The 15,564-nt window shown below is 39.5% G+C and overlaps 1 long non-coding RNA gene and 1 pseudogene across 2 annotated transcripts in view; one reads left to right on the top strand and one right to left on the bottom strand.

Moving 5' to 3' along the window:
* The window catches only part of LOC105612743 (uncharacterized), a 65,546-nt gene that overhangs the window by 36,378 nt on the left and 13,604 nt on the right, over positions 1-15,564 (bottom strand). For both annotated transcript variants that reach the window (XR_009600150.1, XR_003588694.3), the window contains exon 3: positions 547-673. This is a non-coding gene — a long non-coding RNA (uncharacterized LOC105612743). The remainder of the gene's footprint in view (positions 1-546; positions 674-15,564) is intronic.
* Positions 5,981-6,340, top strand: LOC105612742 (multifunctional methyltransferase subunit TRM112-like protein; annotated as a pseudogene).

The raw sequence follows: 15,564 nt of genomic DNA, 5'->3' as shown, positions 1-15,564 counted from the left end.
TGGCACTGTGGACAGATACAGTTGTATTTTTCTCTTTTTCCTCTACTCTAGCTTACCTTGCCTCCAATATACACAGCAGCCAGAATAAGGTCATTTCACACAGAAAGATATGTGTTAAAATCCTTTCTCTGTCACTTACTAGTTATAGAGCAAGTTTGTCTGAGCCTCAGCTTCCTTATTTAAACGATATAAAGATATCAGCCACATAGGCTTGTATTAAATGTAATGATACACAAAATGCCTCATATAGTGGATAATAAGTAAATAAAATGCATAGTACATGAGCACAACAAACATCAGTAACCTTTCTACTCCTCTACCCTTCTCTCCAAGAACTTTATTTTCTCACATTTCTAATTGCAGGCTTTTAAACTAATGTTCTGATTATCATTCAGTTTCTTATGAGTTTGCTTAACATGAATTTATAAAACATGTACTTTTGTATATTAAAAAATGATAGAAAGCAGCTTTATCATATATGTCAGAATAAACTTTTCAATTTATTCATAAATCTATTTGTTTTGCAAACACTTATTGAGCACTTACTTTGAGCCAGACACCATGTTAACCTCTGAAGTAAGTTGACTCCTCATAACAGGGCCAAGACTAAGGTCAGGAAGCCAGGAGAGTGAGACATCTGCCTTTAATGCAAAATTTAACGGATGCCAAAAAACTGAAAAAATCAAGATAAATAATATCTTAATGAAGTATTTTAAAAATCAAAATTAATAGAAAAAATCCATAATGAACCCATCAAAATTTTAAATAAGGATTGAATCTACTTCAACGAATTTTTCTCTTGTCTCAGGCTACAATATGATTTACTGATACTATTGATTTTGTCTGTACATCCTTTGAGGACAGTAGCCTTCTTCATTCCAATATGTTCTTCTGGTGGGATTATCAGGTAAACTCAGACACTTAAGGCCACACAGATGGACAAATGAACCAAGCTGAACTAAACAAGAGTATCTCATTCTCTTGATCATACTGACTGATACAAAACAGGATAGGTAAACCATCATGGTAGTATCTTTATCTAGGAATGAATGAGGTCAACACAGAGAGCTAAGTAGAGCCAAGAGTTGTGGAGGGGGAAGGATACAGATAAAAAAAGAAATCTGGAGGATAATTTCATTTGAGTGAAAATAAGAGAAGCTGTATCCATCTCTTAACTTGCCAGGGACATGAGTCAAGAAATTTCCATTGTGCTTACATTTACTTGAGTTGGGACTGTCCACACTTACAAACAGAGGAAGCCTGACTAACACAATGTCTAAACAAAGAGAATTTCAAACCTTGAGGAGGACTGGTCATCACTGTAAGTTTAGAAAACATCTTAAAAGCAGTACATCTTCAGTATTGCACAGGGAAATGGTTGCCACAGACATAACTTTATAGTACAAATAAAATCAGAAGGTCCTTAAGATCAACCAGCTAATTCCATTTGATTTGATTCCAAGCAAGCCAACAAGCCTTTGATTGTAAATTGCCTTCCTAGGTAGAACTGCCTAGAAAAAGCATAATAAACTGAACAAGTGTATCCGGTCTACTTGACAGTTACACTGTTCATTGTTAAGCAATAAGATGGCACCTAATGAGTCAACACCCTAGAATCAGATCACTTTGGTGGATGCTAACATTGGATGTGAGAGTTGGACTGTGAAGAAGGCTGAGCGCCAAAGAATTGATGCTTTTGTACTGTGGTGTTGGAGAAGACTCTTGAGAGTCCCTTGGACTGCAAGGAGATCCAACCAGTCCATTCTGAAGGAGATCAGTCCTGGGATTTCTTTGGAAGGAATGATGGTGAAGCTGAAACTCCAGTACTTTGTCCACCTCATGAGAAGAGTTGACTCATTGGAAAAGACTCTGATGCTGGGAGGGATTGGGGGCAGGAGGAGAAGGGGATGACAGAGGAGGAGATGGCTGGATGGCATCACGGACTCGATGGACGTGAGTCTGAGTGAACTCCGGGAGTTGGTGATGGACAGGGAGGCCTGGCGTGCTGCAATTCATGGGGTTGCAAAGAGTCGGACATGACTGAGTGACTGAACTGAACTGAACTGAACATTAATTTTTCTGAGCTAGAAAGGTTTAGAGGCAACAAAGTCTAGTGATGGAAATATAAACTCTTGAGCTAGACTTCTTGAATTTGAATCCTAGCATTGCCACTTACTAGTGTGTGACTTTGGATAAACTACTTAACCTAATTATACCTTATTTTCTCACCTGTAAAATGGGAATATAATAGTGACTACCTCATAACATTATTAAATGAGAATTATGAGTTAATCTTTATAAAGAAAGTAAAACTTACAAGTACTATAAAATAAAATAATTGAGTTTCCCTAGTGGCTCAGACGGTAAATCTGCCTGCAGTGCAGGAGACCAAGGTTCAATCCTTGGGTCAGGAAGATCCTCTGGAGAAGGGCATGGCAACCCACTCCAGTATTCTTGCCTGGAGAATTCCATGGACAGAGGAGCCTGGTGGGCTACAGTCCACACGGTCACAAAGAATCAGACACAACTGAGCTACCAATACTTCTTCTTCTTCAGACTAAAAAAGAGACCTGGGATATGACATCTACCTTATGCTGCAGCTACTCCAGGAGACTGTATAACTCTCTAGCACACAGAGTTAGAACTTACTTCAACTATCTGCTTACATTTTAAACTGACTGGTTGGCTTCTAAGCTTCTAGAGGGCAGGGACTGTGCCTTACTCATCTGTTTTTTTTTGTACTTCTAATGCCTGGGACTGGGCAAGCACAAGGAGACAGTACCCTGTTCACAGAATCCAAAGACATGGATTTGAATCTTCACTGTACTACCTACTACATATGCTGGAACAATTTACTTAATTTCCTAGACACTCAGTTCCTACAGTAGTAAATGTGGACTACACACAAAAACTACTAGAACTGATTAACAAATTCAGCAAAAACAGGATACAAGATTAACATACAGATATTTGTTGCATTTCTTTACACTAACAATGAAATATCAGAAAGGGAAAGAAAAAAATCTCTTTTAAAATCACATCAAAAGATAAATTAGGAACAAATTTGACCAAAGAGGTAAAAGGCTTATATGATGAGAACTATAAAACATGGATAAAGGAACCGGAAGATGATTCAAACAGAAAGATCCTATGCTTTGAATTGGAAAACTAACATTTTTAAAATGGTTATACTACCCAAAGCTGGATCATGGAAAAAGCAAAAGAGTTCCAGGAAAATATCTATTTCTGCTTTATTGACTATGCCAAAGCCTTTGACTGTGTGGATCACAATAAACTGTGGAAAATTCTGAAAGAGATGGGAATACCAGACCACCTAACCTGCCTCTTGAGAAATCTGTATGCAGGTCAGGAAGCAACAGTTAGAACTGGACATGGAACAACAGGCTGCTTCCAAATAGGAAAAGGAGTACGTCGAGGCTGTATATTGTCACCCTGCTTGTTTAACTTATATGCAGAGTACATCATGAGAAATGCTGGACTGGAAGAAACACAAGCTGGAATCAAGATTGCCAGTTGAAATATCAATAACCTCAGATATGCAGATGATACCACCCTTACGGCAGAAAGTGAAGAGGAGCTAAAAGCCTCTTGAAAGTGAAAGAGGAGAGCGAAAAAGTTGGCTTAAAGCTTAACATTCAGAAAACGAAGATCATGGCATCCAGTCCCATCACTTCATGGGAAATAGATGGGGAAACAGTGGAAATAGTGTCAGACTTTATTTTGGGGAGCTCCAAAATCACTGCAGATGGTGACTGCAGCCATGAAATTAAAAGACGCTTACTCCTTGGAAGAAAAGTTATGACCAACCTAGATAGTATATTCAAAAGCAGAGACATTACTTTGCCGACTAAGGTCCGTCTAGTCAAGGCTCTGGTTTTTCCTGTGGTCATGTATGGATGTGAGAGTTGGACTGTGAAGAAGGCTGAGTGCCCAAGAATTGATGCTTTTGAACTGTGGTGTTGGAGAAAACTCTTGAGAGTCCCTTGAACTACAAGGAGATCCAACCAGTCCATTCTGAAGGAGATCAACCCTGGGATTTCTTTGGAAGGAATGATGCTAAAGCTGAAACTCCAGTACTTTGGCCACCTCATGTGAAGAGTTGACTCATTGGAGAAGACCCTGATGCTGGGAGGGATTGGGGGCAGGAGGAGAAGGGGATGACAGAGGATGAGATGGCTGGATGGCATCACTGACTTGATGGACGTGAGTCTGAGTGAAACCCGGGAGATGGTCATGAACAGGGAGGCCTGGCGTGCTGCAATTCATGGGGTCGCAAAGAGCTGGACACGACTGAGCGACTGGACTGAACTGAACTGAACCCAAAGCAATCTATAGATTTAATGTGATCTCTATCAAATTACCCATGACATTTTTCACAGAACTAGAATGCTGGGGTCCAGCGCTGGTGGTTCTTTGGTAATTCGAAGGGGAGATGGAATCGGTGTCCTAGGAAAAAATTTATTTAATTACAGATATAGAGAGAGATTAGAAACGGATAGTGTAGTAGGAAAATTAGTGGAGAAAAAGAGGCTGAATAACTTGGTTTATGTGGAATACCAATCACCAGCTACGTAGGCCACAGGTGTCTTTCCATTCTCCCGAAGGAGAGGAGGCACTGAGGCCTCCCCGGTCCAATCTTAGAAGCCCAGGCAGAATTAGCAGGCTTGGTGAGTACCCACATACCAGATGGGAATTCAGCCAGAAGGGGAAAGAACGACAAGGGGGAGTCAGTCTTTCCAGAAACTGATCCCATTTCTTTATTTTTCAGGTTTGCTTATATACTTTTTGTTATACATAGGGATGAATACAGAGTCACGTGGGGGTCAGCAGACCTTACCCTTGTCACAATCAGGTGCTTCATATAAAATTATACAAAGGTCTAAGGGGTTTTACATCATCTTCTGGCCATGAAGCCTGCTGACATTTTATGGCCCTTTCTGGTAATGGTCAGTCAACTAGAAAACTTACTTTTTCCAGGGGTGATTTTTTCTTAAACTAAGCACCACCCTTCAAATAAAGTTGCATTCCTATAGGGTGAGGGTGTAGTGGGTTACAATCAAGAAAGGAATTTACTTGGCCTAAAGTTTAACATGATTAATCTTAAAGGTTAATACTTATTTTTCCTATATGCGAGTTACATTCATTATAAGGGCGAGGACTATGGAGATTTAGCAGCAAATATTGGCTCAACAAATGAAAACCCTTCACCAATTTAATTTCTAATCAACCCACTAATACTATACTAACAATTTTCTAACTTTTTAAAAGAGTCTGTATATAGAAAGTTTAAAGCATCTCGTGCCTCTCATGGTTGGGAGGCTGTAAACAATTACATGTGGCTGGACAAACCCGCTCAGGCAGGCTAGAGGACCTTCAGAGGAGTTTGTAAGTTGAAACACTCTTGTCATGCCCAGGAATTTTTATTAACTGGAGCTGCAAGTTAACTCCCTCTCTGAGAGAAATGGTGATGGGGGAGAGCCCCCATAAAGTCAGAGGTGTAGGTGAGAGCATAAAACAGTAAAGTATGCACTCTGGTTTTGGGGGTAGATGCTCGGGAACAGGGGGTCTCCTGAGGCTCGATCCCGCCTTTGCATATGCCAAAGCCTCCTTCCTCATGACCTTTGCCATGGGTAGAGTTCCTCACACTGGCTCCCGGCACTAGAACAAATAACTCAAAATTTTATGTGGAGCCATAAATGACCCAGAATTGCTCAAACAATCCTGAGGAAAAACAACAAAGTTGGAGCCATAAATCTCCCAGACTTCAGACAATGCTACAAAGCTACAGTAATCAAAATGGTGTGGTATTGGCACAAGAACATACATCTGAATCAATGGAACAGAATAGAGAGCCCAGAGATAAACCCACACCCCTTTGGTCAACTAATCTTCAATAGAGGAGGGAAGGATATACAATGGAGCTTCTGGTTCCAGCTTTGCAAGAGCATGTAACATAAACATGAAGCTGCTCATCCACAATCTGCTGAGCTTGCATGTGTGGGGAGTGAGGCCCTATGGCTTTCCTCTGCATGGCCACTGAGGTCTACATCAACCCTGTGGAGTTCAACCCCAACTTCGTAGTATGTATGACACTCAAAGTGGAGTGGGAAGTGCTTCTGGAGGCTGCCAACAGCCTGCATCTGATCAAGGTGCCCAAAGAGACAATTCAGGGATATAAGCATGACAAGAAATTTCTGAGAAAGAGGCACCATATACTGCTGGAGGTGGATGGTTGGAGGGCATCCTGCAACGCCCAGAGTCAGGATGTCTATTCCCCATCAGCCATGGGATCCCCAACATGTTGGCTGCTGAGTGGTGAGGAAAGTATGTTAGTTTCTCAGTCATGTCTGACTCTTTGTGACCCCCTGGACAGTAGCCTGCCAAGCTCCTGTCCATGGAATTCTCTAGGCAAGAATACTGACGTGGGTTGCCATTCCCCTCTCCAGGGGATCTTCCCAACCCGGGAACGGAACCTGGGTCTCCTGTGTTACAAGCAGATTCTTTACCAATTGAGCCACCAGAGAAGCCCGTGATGAGGAAAGTAAGACTTAAAATTGTGCCAGGCACCAGTTTTTCACTCTGTGATCAAGTGTATCTTTGTTTACATGTATCTTGTTTGCTAGTCCTATCCTGTGTATCCCTAATCCTTGGCCTATTGGCACAACAAACACACTATGTTTTTGAGCTCGATATTACATTTTTTTCTCATTAAAGGTTCAAAACAAACAAACAAAAAGAATATAGAATGGAGAAAAGAGTCTACAGCAAGTGGTATTGGGAAAATTGGGCAGACATACAAATCAATGAATGTAGAACATATCCTCGTTGCAATGGTGAATGGAATTGTTTCCTTAATTTCTTTTTCTACTTTCTCATTATTCGTGTATAGAAATGCAAGGGATTTCTGTGTGTTGATTTTATATCCTGCAACTTTACTATATTCATTGATGAGCTCTAGTAATTTTCTGGTGGAGTCTTTAGGGTTTTCCATGTAGAGGATCATGTCATCTGCAAACAGTGAGAGTTTTACTTCTTCTTTTCCAATTTGGATTCCTTTTATTTCTTTTTCTGCTCTGATTGCTGTGGCCAAAACTTCCAGAACTATGTTGAATAGTAGCGGTGAAAGTGGACACCCTTGTCTTGTTCCTGACTTTAGGGGAAATGCTTTCAATTTTTCACCATTGAGGATAATGTTTGCTGTGGGTTTGTCATAGATAGCTTGTATTATGTTGAGGTATGTTCCTTCTATTCCTGCTTTCTGGAGAGTTTTTATCATAAATGGATGTTGAATTTTGTCAAAGGCCTTCTCTGCATCTATTGAGATAATCATATGGTTTTTATTTTTCAATTTGTTAATGTGGTGAATTACATTGATTGATTTGCGGATATTGAAGAATCCTTGCATCCCTGGGATAAAGCCCACTTGGTCATGGTGTATGATCTTTTTAATGTGTTGTTGGATTCTGATTGCTAGAATTTTGTTGAGGATTTTTGCATCTATGTTCATCAGAGATATTGGCCTGTAGTTTTCTTTTTTTGTGACATCTTTGTCAGGTTTTGGTATTAGGGTGATGGTGGCCTCATAGAATGAGTTTGGAAGTTTACCTTCCTCTGCAATTTTCTGGAAGAGTTTGAGTAGGATAGGTGTTAGCTCTTCTCGAAATTTTTGGTAGAATTCAGCTGTGAAGCCATCTGGACCTGGGCTTTTGTTTGCTGGAAGATTTCTGATTACAGTATCAATTTCCGTGCTTGTGATGGGTCTGTTAAGATTTTCGATTTCTTCCTGGTTCAGTTTTGGAAAATTGTACTTTTCTAAGAATTTGTCCATTTCTTCCACGTTGTCCATTTTATTGGCATACAACTGCTGATAGTAGTCTCTTATGATCCTTTGTATTTCTGTGTTGTCTGTTGTGATCTCTCCATTTTCATTTCTAATTTTATTGATTTGATTTTTCTCTCTTTGCTTCTTGATGAGTCTGGCTAATGGTTTGTCAATTTTATTTATCCTTTCAAAGAACCAGCTTTTGGCTTTGTTGATTTTTGCTATGGTCTCTTTTGTTTCTTTTGCATTTATTTCTGCCCTAATTTTTAAGATTCCATTCACCATTGCAACGAAAAGAATAAAATACTTAGGAATATATCTACCTAAAGAAACTAAAGACCTATATATAGAAAACTATAAAACACTGATGAAAGAAATCAAAGAGGACACTAATAGATGGAGAAATATACCATGTTCATGGATTGGAAGAATCAATATAGTGAACATGAGTATACTACCCAAAGCAATTTACAAATTCAATGCAGTCCCTATCAAGCTACCAGGCACATTTTTCACAGAACTAGAACAAATAATTTCAAGATTTGTATGGAAATACAAAAAACCTCGAATAGCCAAAGCAATCTTGAGAAAGAAGAATGGAACTGGAGGAATCAACTTGCCTGACTTCAGGCTCTACTACAAAGCCACAGTCATCAAGACAGTATGGTACTGGCACAAAGACAGACATATAGATCAATGGAACAAAATAGAAAGCCCAGAGATAAATCCACACACATATGGACACCTTATCTTTGACAAAGGAGGCAAGAATATACAATGGAGTAAAGACAATCTCTTTAACAAGTGGTGCTGGGAAAACTGGTCAACCACTTGTAAAAGAATGAAACTAGATCACTTTCTAACACCGCACACAAAAATAAACTCAAAATGGATTAAAGATCTAAATGTAAGATCAGAAACTATAAAACTCCTAGAGGAGAACATAGGCAAAACACTCTCAGACATAAATCACAGCAGGATCCTCTATGATCCACCTCCCAGAATGCTGGAAATAAAAGCAAAAATAAACAAATGGGATCTAATTAAAATTAAAAGCTTCTGCACAACAAAGGAAAATATAAGCAAGGTGAAAAGACAGCCTTCTGAATGGGAGAAAATAATAGCAAATGAAGCAACTGACAAACAACTAATCTCAAAAATATACAAGCAACTTCTGCAGCTCAACTCCAGAAAAATAAACGACCCAATCAAAAAATGGGCCAAAGAACTAAATAGACATTTCTCCAAAGAAGACATACGGATGGCTAACAAACACATGAAAAGATGCTCAACATCACTCATTATTAGAGAAATGCAAATCAAAACCACAATGAGGTACCACTTCACACCAGTCAGAATGGCTGCGATCCAAAAATCGGCAAGCAATAAATGCTGGAGAGGGTGTGGAGAAAAGGGAACCCTCCTACACTGCTGGTGGGAATGCAAACTAGTACAGCCACTATGGAGAACAGTGTGGAGATTCCTTAAAAAATTGCAAATAGAACTACCTTATGACCCAGCAATCCCACTTCTGGGCATACACACCGAGGAAACCAGGAATTGAAAGAGACACATGTACCCCAATGTTCATCGCAGCACTGTTTATAATAGCCAGGACATGGAAACAACCTAGATGTCCATCAGCAGATGAATGGATAAGAAAGCTGTGGTACATATACACAATGGAGTATTACTCAGCCGTTAAAAAGAATTCATTTGAATCAGTTCTGATGAGATGGATGAAACTGGAGCCGATTATACAGAGTGAAGTAATCCAGAAAGAAAAACACCAATACAGTATACTAACACATATATATGGAATTTAGGAAGATGGCAATGACGACCCTGTATGCAAGACAGGGAAAGAGACACAGATGTGTATAACGGACTTTTGGACTCAGAGGGAGAGGGAGAGGGTGGGATGATTTGGGAGAATGACATTCTAACATGTATACTATCATGTGAATTGAATCGCCAGTCTATGTCTGACGCAGGATGCAGCATGCTTGGGGCTGGTGCATGGGGATGACCCAGAAAGATGTTATGGGGAGGGAGGTGGGAGGGGGGTTCATGTTTGGGAATGCATGTAAGAATTAAAGATTTTAAAATTTAAAAAATAAAAAACTAAAAAATAAAAAAATAAAATTAAAAAAAAAAAAGAACATATCCTCATATCATACACAAAAAATAAACTAATAATGACTTAAAGACTTAAATGTAAGATATGACACCATAAAACTCCTAGAAAAAAAATAGGCAAACACTCTCTGACATAAATTGCACAATGTTCTAAGTTAGTCTCCCAAGGCAATACAAATAAAAGCAAAAATAAGCAAATAAGACCTAACCAAACTTAAAAGCTATTATGCAGCAAATGAAACCATAAAAGAAAATGAAAAGACAACCTATGGAATGGGAAAAAAAACCTTGCAAAAGATGCAACCAGAGAAAGCTTAATTTCCAAAATATACAAACAGCTCATATAACTCAAGAACAACAACAATAAACTCAATCAAAAAACGGACAGAAAACCTAAATAGCTGGGCTTCCCTGATAGCTCGGTTGGTAAAGAATCCGCCTGCAAGGCAGGAGATGCTGGTTTGATTCCTAGGCCAGGAAGATCCACTAGAGACGGGATAGGCTATCCACTCCAGTGTTCTTGGGCTTCCCTTGTGGCTCAGCTGGTAAAGAATCTGCCTGCAATGCAGGAGACCTGGGTTCGATCCCTGGGTTGGGAAGATCCTCTGGAGAAGGGAAAGGCAACCTACTCCAGTATTCTGGCCTGGAGAATTCCACAGAGAGCATAGTCCATGGGGTCTCTAAGAGCTGGACGCAACTGAGCAACTTTCACTTTCTGAAGAAGATACACAGATGGCCAAGGGGCACATGAAAAGATGCTCAATGTTGCTAATTGTTAGAGAAACACAAATCAAAACTACAATGAGGTACTATCTTAGACTGCTCAGAATAGCCATTGTTAAAAAGTTTACAAATTATAAATGCTGGAGAGCGTGTGGAGGAAAGGGAACTCTCCTGCATTGTTGGTAGGAATATAAATTGGCACAGCTACTACAGAAAACAGTTATGCAGGTTCCTTAAAAAACTAATAGTAGAGATGCCATATGATCCAGCAATCCCACTCCTGGGCATATATCTGCAGAAAACTCTAATTCAAAAAGATACATACACCTCAAAGTTCACTGCAGCACTATTTACAATAGCCAAGACATGGGAGCAAACTAAATGCCCACTGACGGATGAAAAGATAAAGATGTGCTATATAGACATAATGAAATACTACTCAACCATGGAAAAGAATGAAATAATGCCATGAATGGCTCTAAAGATTATCATACTAAGTGAAGTAAGTCAGAAAGACAGACAAATACCATATTATTATCACTTATATGTAGAGTTTAAAACATGACACAAAAGAACTTCCTTATGAAATAGAAACAGACTCACAGAGATAGAAAACAAACTTTTGGTTGGCAAAGGGGAAAGGTGGTGGGGGAAGGATGAATTTAGGAGTTTGGGATTAGCAGATACAAACTACTATATATAAAATAGATAAACAACAAGGTTCTATGTATAGCATAGAGAACTATATTCAATATCATGTAATAAACCATAACGGAAGAGAAAGAATATTTACATCAGTTCAGCTCAGTCACTCAGTTGTGTCCGATTCGTTGCGACCCCACGAACTGCAGCACACCAGGCCTCCCTGTCCATCACCAACTTCCGGAGTTCACTCAGACTCACATCCATCGAGTCAGTGATGCTATCCAGCCATCTCATCCTCTGTCATCCCCTTCTCCTCCTGCCCCCAATCCCTCCCAGCATCAGAGTCTTTTCCAATGAGTCAACTCTTTGCATGAGGTGGCCAAAATACTGGAGTTTCAGCTTTAGCATCATTCCTTCCAAAGAATACCCAGGACCGATCTCCTTTAGAATGGACTGGTTGGATCTCCTTGCAGTCCAAGGGACTCTCAAGAGTCTTCTCCAACACCACACTTCAAAAGCATCAATTCTTTGGCACTCAGCTTTCTTCACAGTCCAACTCTCACTTCCATACATGACCACTGGAAAAACAATAGCCTTGACTAGATGGACCTTTGTTGACAAAGTAATGTCTCTGCTTTTCACTATGCTATCTAGGTTGGTCATAGCTTTTCTTCCAAGGAGTAAGCGTCTTTTAATTTCATGGCTGCAGTCACCATCTGCAGTGATTTTGGAGCTCCCCAAAATAAAGTCTGACACTATTTCCACTGTTTCCCCATCTATTTGTCATGAAGTGATGGGACCAGATGCCATGATCTTCGTTTTTTGAATGTTGAGTTTTAAGCCAACTTTTTCACTCTCCTCTTTCACTTTCAGCAAGAGGCTTTTTAGTTCCTCTTCACTTTCTGCCATAAGGGTGGTGTCATCTGCATATCTGAGGTTATTGATATTTCTCCTGGCAATCTTGATTCCAGCTTGTGCTTCTTCCAGTCCAGCGTTTCTCATGATGTACTCTGCATATAAGTTAAATAAGCAGGGTGACAATATACAGCCTTGACGTAATCCTTTTCCTATTTGGAAGCAGCCTGTTGTTCCATGTCCAGTTCTAACTGTTGCTTCCTGGCCTGCATACAGGTTTCTCAAGAGGCAGGTCAGGTGGTCTGGTATCTCCATCTCTTTAAGAATTTTCCACAGTTTATTGTGATCCACACAGTCAAAGGCTTTGGCATATATATGTATATGTATATACATGTATATACATATATATATATATATAAAACCAAATAACTTTTCTCTACACCAGAAACTAACAAGACATAGTAAATCAACTATACTTCAAAAAAAAGAGTAAACAACTTTATTGAGGTATAACTGCACATTTAAAGTGTACACTGTTTTAACATATGTATATACCTGTGAAATCAACACTGCCACCTAGGTACTAAACATATCAAGCGTACTCTATCACTCCCCAAAGTTTTCATGAACATTTATGTTCCATGAACGTTTAGGAACAAAAACCAAATCTTCAGACTCCTGGGCTGGTGCTGCTTCTCTTATACCTGAAGGAAATTTGTGTTATTGACCCATATTGTATGCTACTGCACATTTATGGAAAAGAACATAATTGAAAATAAAAGATTTTATTTATAGAAGCCCCATTGTATACTACAGACACTATGAAGTCTGCCATTCGGTGAGACATCCTGCCTGCTTCCTGATGAATCATCAATTCAAAGTCCTTCCAGAGACCCTGCCCTTGAATTCTGGGAGGTAACCAGGTTTACTGTGTCTTTATAATAACTTCCCTTTTTGCTCTCTGCTTATGCAACTTTAAGCAGAACCTTTGCCATTTGTTATCTCATTTCTTCCTCTTTATCTCAGTTATTTTCCTTTTCTTCTGTGAGGGTGGTGGTGAAGTTCCTGTGCTTCTAATATAAACTGTCTGGGTTCAAAACCCATTTCTCTCACTTACAAACTACAGAGCTTTGGGCAGGTTATCTCTCTGCAAAGCCTGGTAGTTTGACATTAAATTCTTAGTGAATGTTACATACAACTATTTTCTCTGTAAACTGGCTTATATACTATTCAGCCCACATGGCAGAGATGTCCAAATCTCCTGTCTCATAGGGTCATCCCGTCCCCCATCTCTAGGGTTTACATCTGTATCTTTAAGAGACTAGTTTATTAAAAGCAGAATCCCAGCCAACACAATGTTCTAAATTGGAAAACAATTAGTAAAATTGATTTTACTTCTATATTTCTTTCTGGAACCAAGTAATATTTTCATGTAAATCTACATTAAAGGTTTTTTTTCCCCAGATATATACATATATGGGAACATTAGATGTGAACTAGTTAGTTGCGAAAGAATTAGTAGTTTTGCTTTTAAAAAATCAAGTCAGATGTACCTTTTGTTACTGCTCTATAATAAACCCTTAATGTATATTATTTCATTTAATCCACATGTCTCCACACTGAGTAACCTGAGGAGGAAGAGGATGCATCGGTCTTGCTGTCTTATGTGGCAGAGGTGGACGAGGTAGAAGGGGAGGCAGGAGAGGCAGGAATACTCAATGCAACACAAAGGAAATACATCATAGTTTCTGTCTGACTTTTTTGCTTTTTCCTTTCTCTAAAAATGTTCATATACCACAAACCACATGATATTCTGTAAAATGAACACTTTGGCAATAATGATGGAGACACGAAAAAAAGTCTCATACAGTTTTTGCCCCACAATTTTTAGATTTTCACACAAAGACACATACAGAAGTTTACTAGTTCAATGATGATTTACTATTAGCGTGATGATTTACCACTCACTAAGTGACAGTGAATCATAAGGATCTTCATCCTTGTCTTCACATTGAATAATCTGGGAAGGAGCAGGAGGAGGGGTTGCTCTTGCTGTCTTAGGGGTGGAAGAGGTGGAGAAGATGGAAGGGGAAGCAAGAGAGACAGGCACACTCAGTGTAACTTTAAGGAAATATTGTAATTTCTGAATGACTTTTTTGCGTTTTCATTTCTCTAAAAATGTTTCTATATGGTAGCCACCACTATTTGCTTTAGTTTCAGTGCCCATATCATAGAAGTGCTGAGGTCATAAAAGAAGTCAAAAGTAGTCCTGAATAATTGGAACCTTTCTGCCAGATTGTCTTATGTCAATTTGTCTTTTGGCACTGCTTCTTCTACATCTTCCTCCTTTTCTGGTCTTGGTTCAGAAGCGCTCTTCTCCACTAAGTCATCTTCTGTTAATTCCTCTGATGTGGTGTCTACTAGCTTTTGAATTTCTCCAAGATCTAGATCTTGAAACTCTTCACTCCCCCTCGCTACCTTTGTTGCCATATCCATAATCTCTTTCACGATCCCCTTGACTGGTTCTGTTGTAAATTCTGTGAAGTCAGGCATAACAGCTAGACACAGTTTTCTCCAGCAGGAATTTCCTTTCAGGTTTGATGGCTTTCAGGGCTTTTTCTCAACAGTGATGGCATGTATTCAATGGTATAATCCTTCCAGACTTTTATGATGTTCTATCGGGTTTCTCTTCCATAGCACTGACAATCTTTTCCATAAAGTACCATACATAATGAGGTTTAAAAGTCCTTATGACCCCCTGATCTGGGATTTCTGGTGGCTCAATGGTAAAGAATCTGCCTGCAGTGCAGGAGACCTGGGTTTGATCCATGGGTCAGGAAGATCCATTGGAGAAAGGAATGGCTTTTGTGGCATACCCACTCCAGTATTCTTGCCTGGAGAATTCAATGGACAGAGAAGCCTAGCAGGCTCCATGACAGTCCATGGAGTCACAAAAAGTCAGACACAACTCAGCAACTAACACTTTCACATGACCCCCTGATCTAGAGGCTAAATTACAGACATTGTGTCTAGTGGCAAGCAACCACTTCAACACCTTTGGAGTGGAACTTATGAGGTCTGAAGTGGCCAAAGGCATTGTCCAGTATCAAAAGAAATTTAAAAGGCAATTACTTACTGGCAAAGGTACTTCCTGACTTTAGAGACAAAACATTGATGGAACCAATCAAGAAAAAGTGTTCTGGTAGTGTAGGCCTTCTTATTGTAAAACCAAAAGACTGGTGTTTATCTTTTCCCTTCATGGTTTAGGAGTTAGCAGCTTTATAGATAAGGGCAGTCCTGATCATAAACTGGACTGCATTTGCACAAAATAGTAAAGTTAGCTTATCCTTTCCTTAAAT

The sequence above is a fragment of the Ovis aries genome, chromosome 3, assembly GCF_016772045.2.
Source record: "Ovis aries strain OAR_USU_Benz2616 breed Rambouillet chromosome 3, ARS-UI_Ramb_v3.0, whole genome shotgun sequence".
Lineage (NCBI taxonomy): Eukaryota > Metazoa > Chordata > Mammalia > Artiodactyla > Bovidae > Ovis > Ovis aries.
Note: the sequence above shows the minus strand (reverse complement) of the source record. Positions and strands in the feature narration are given on the sequence as shown.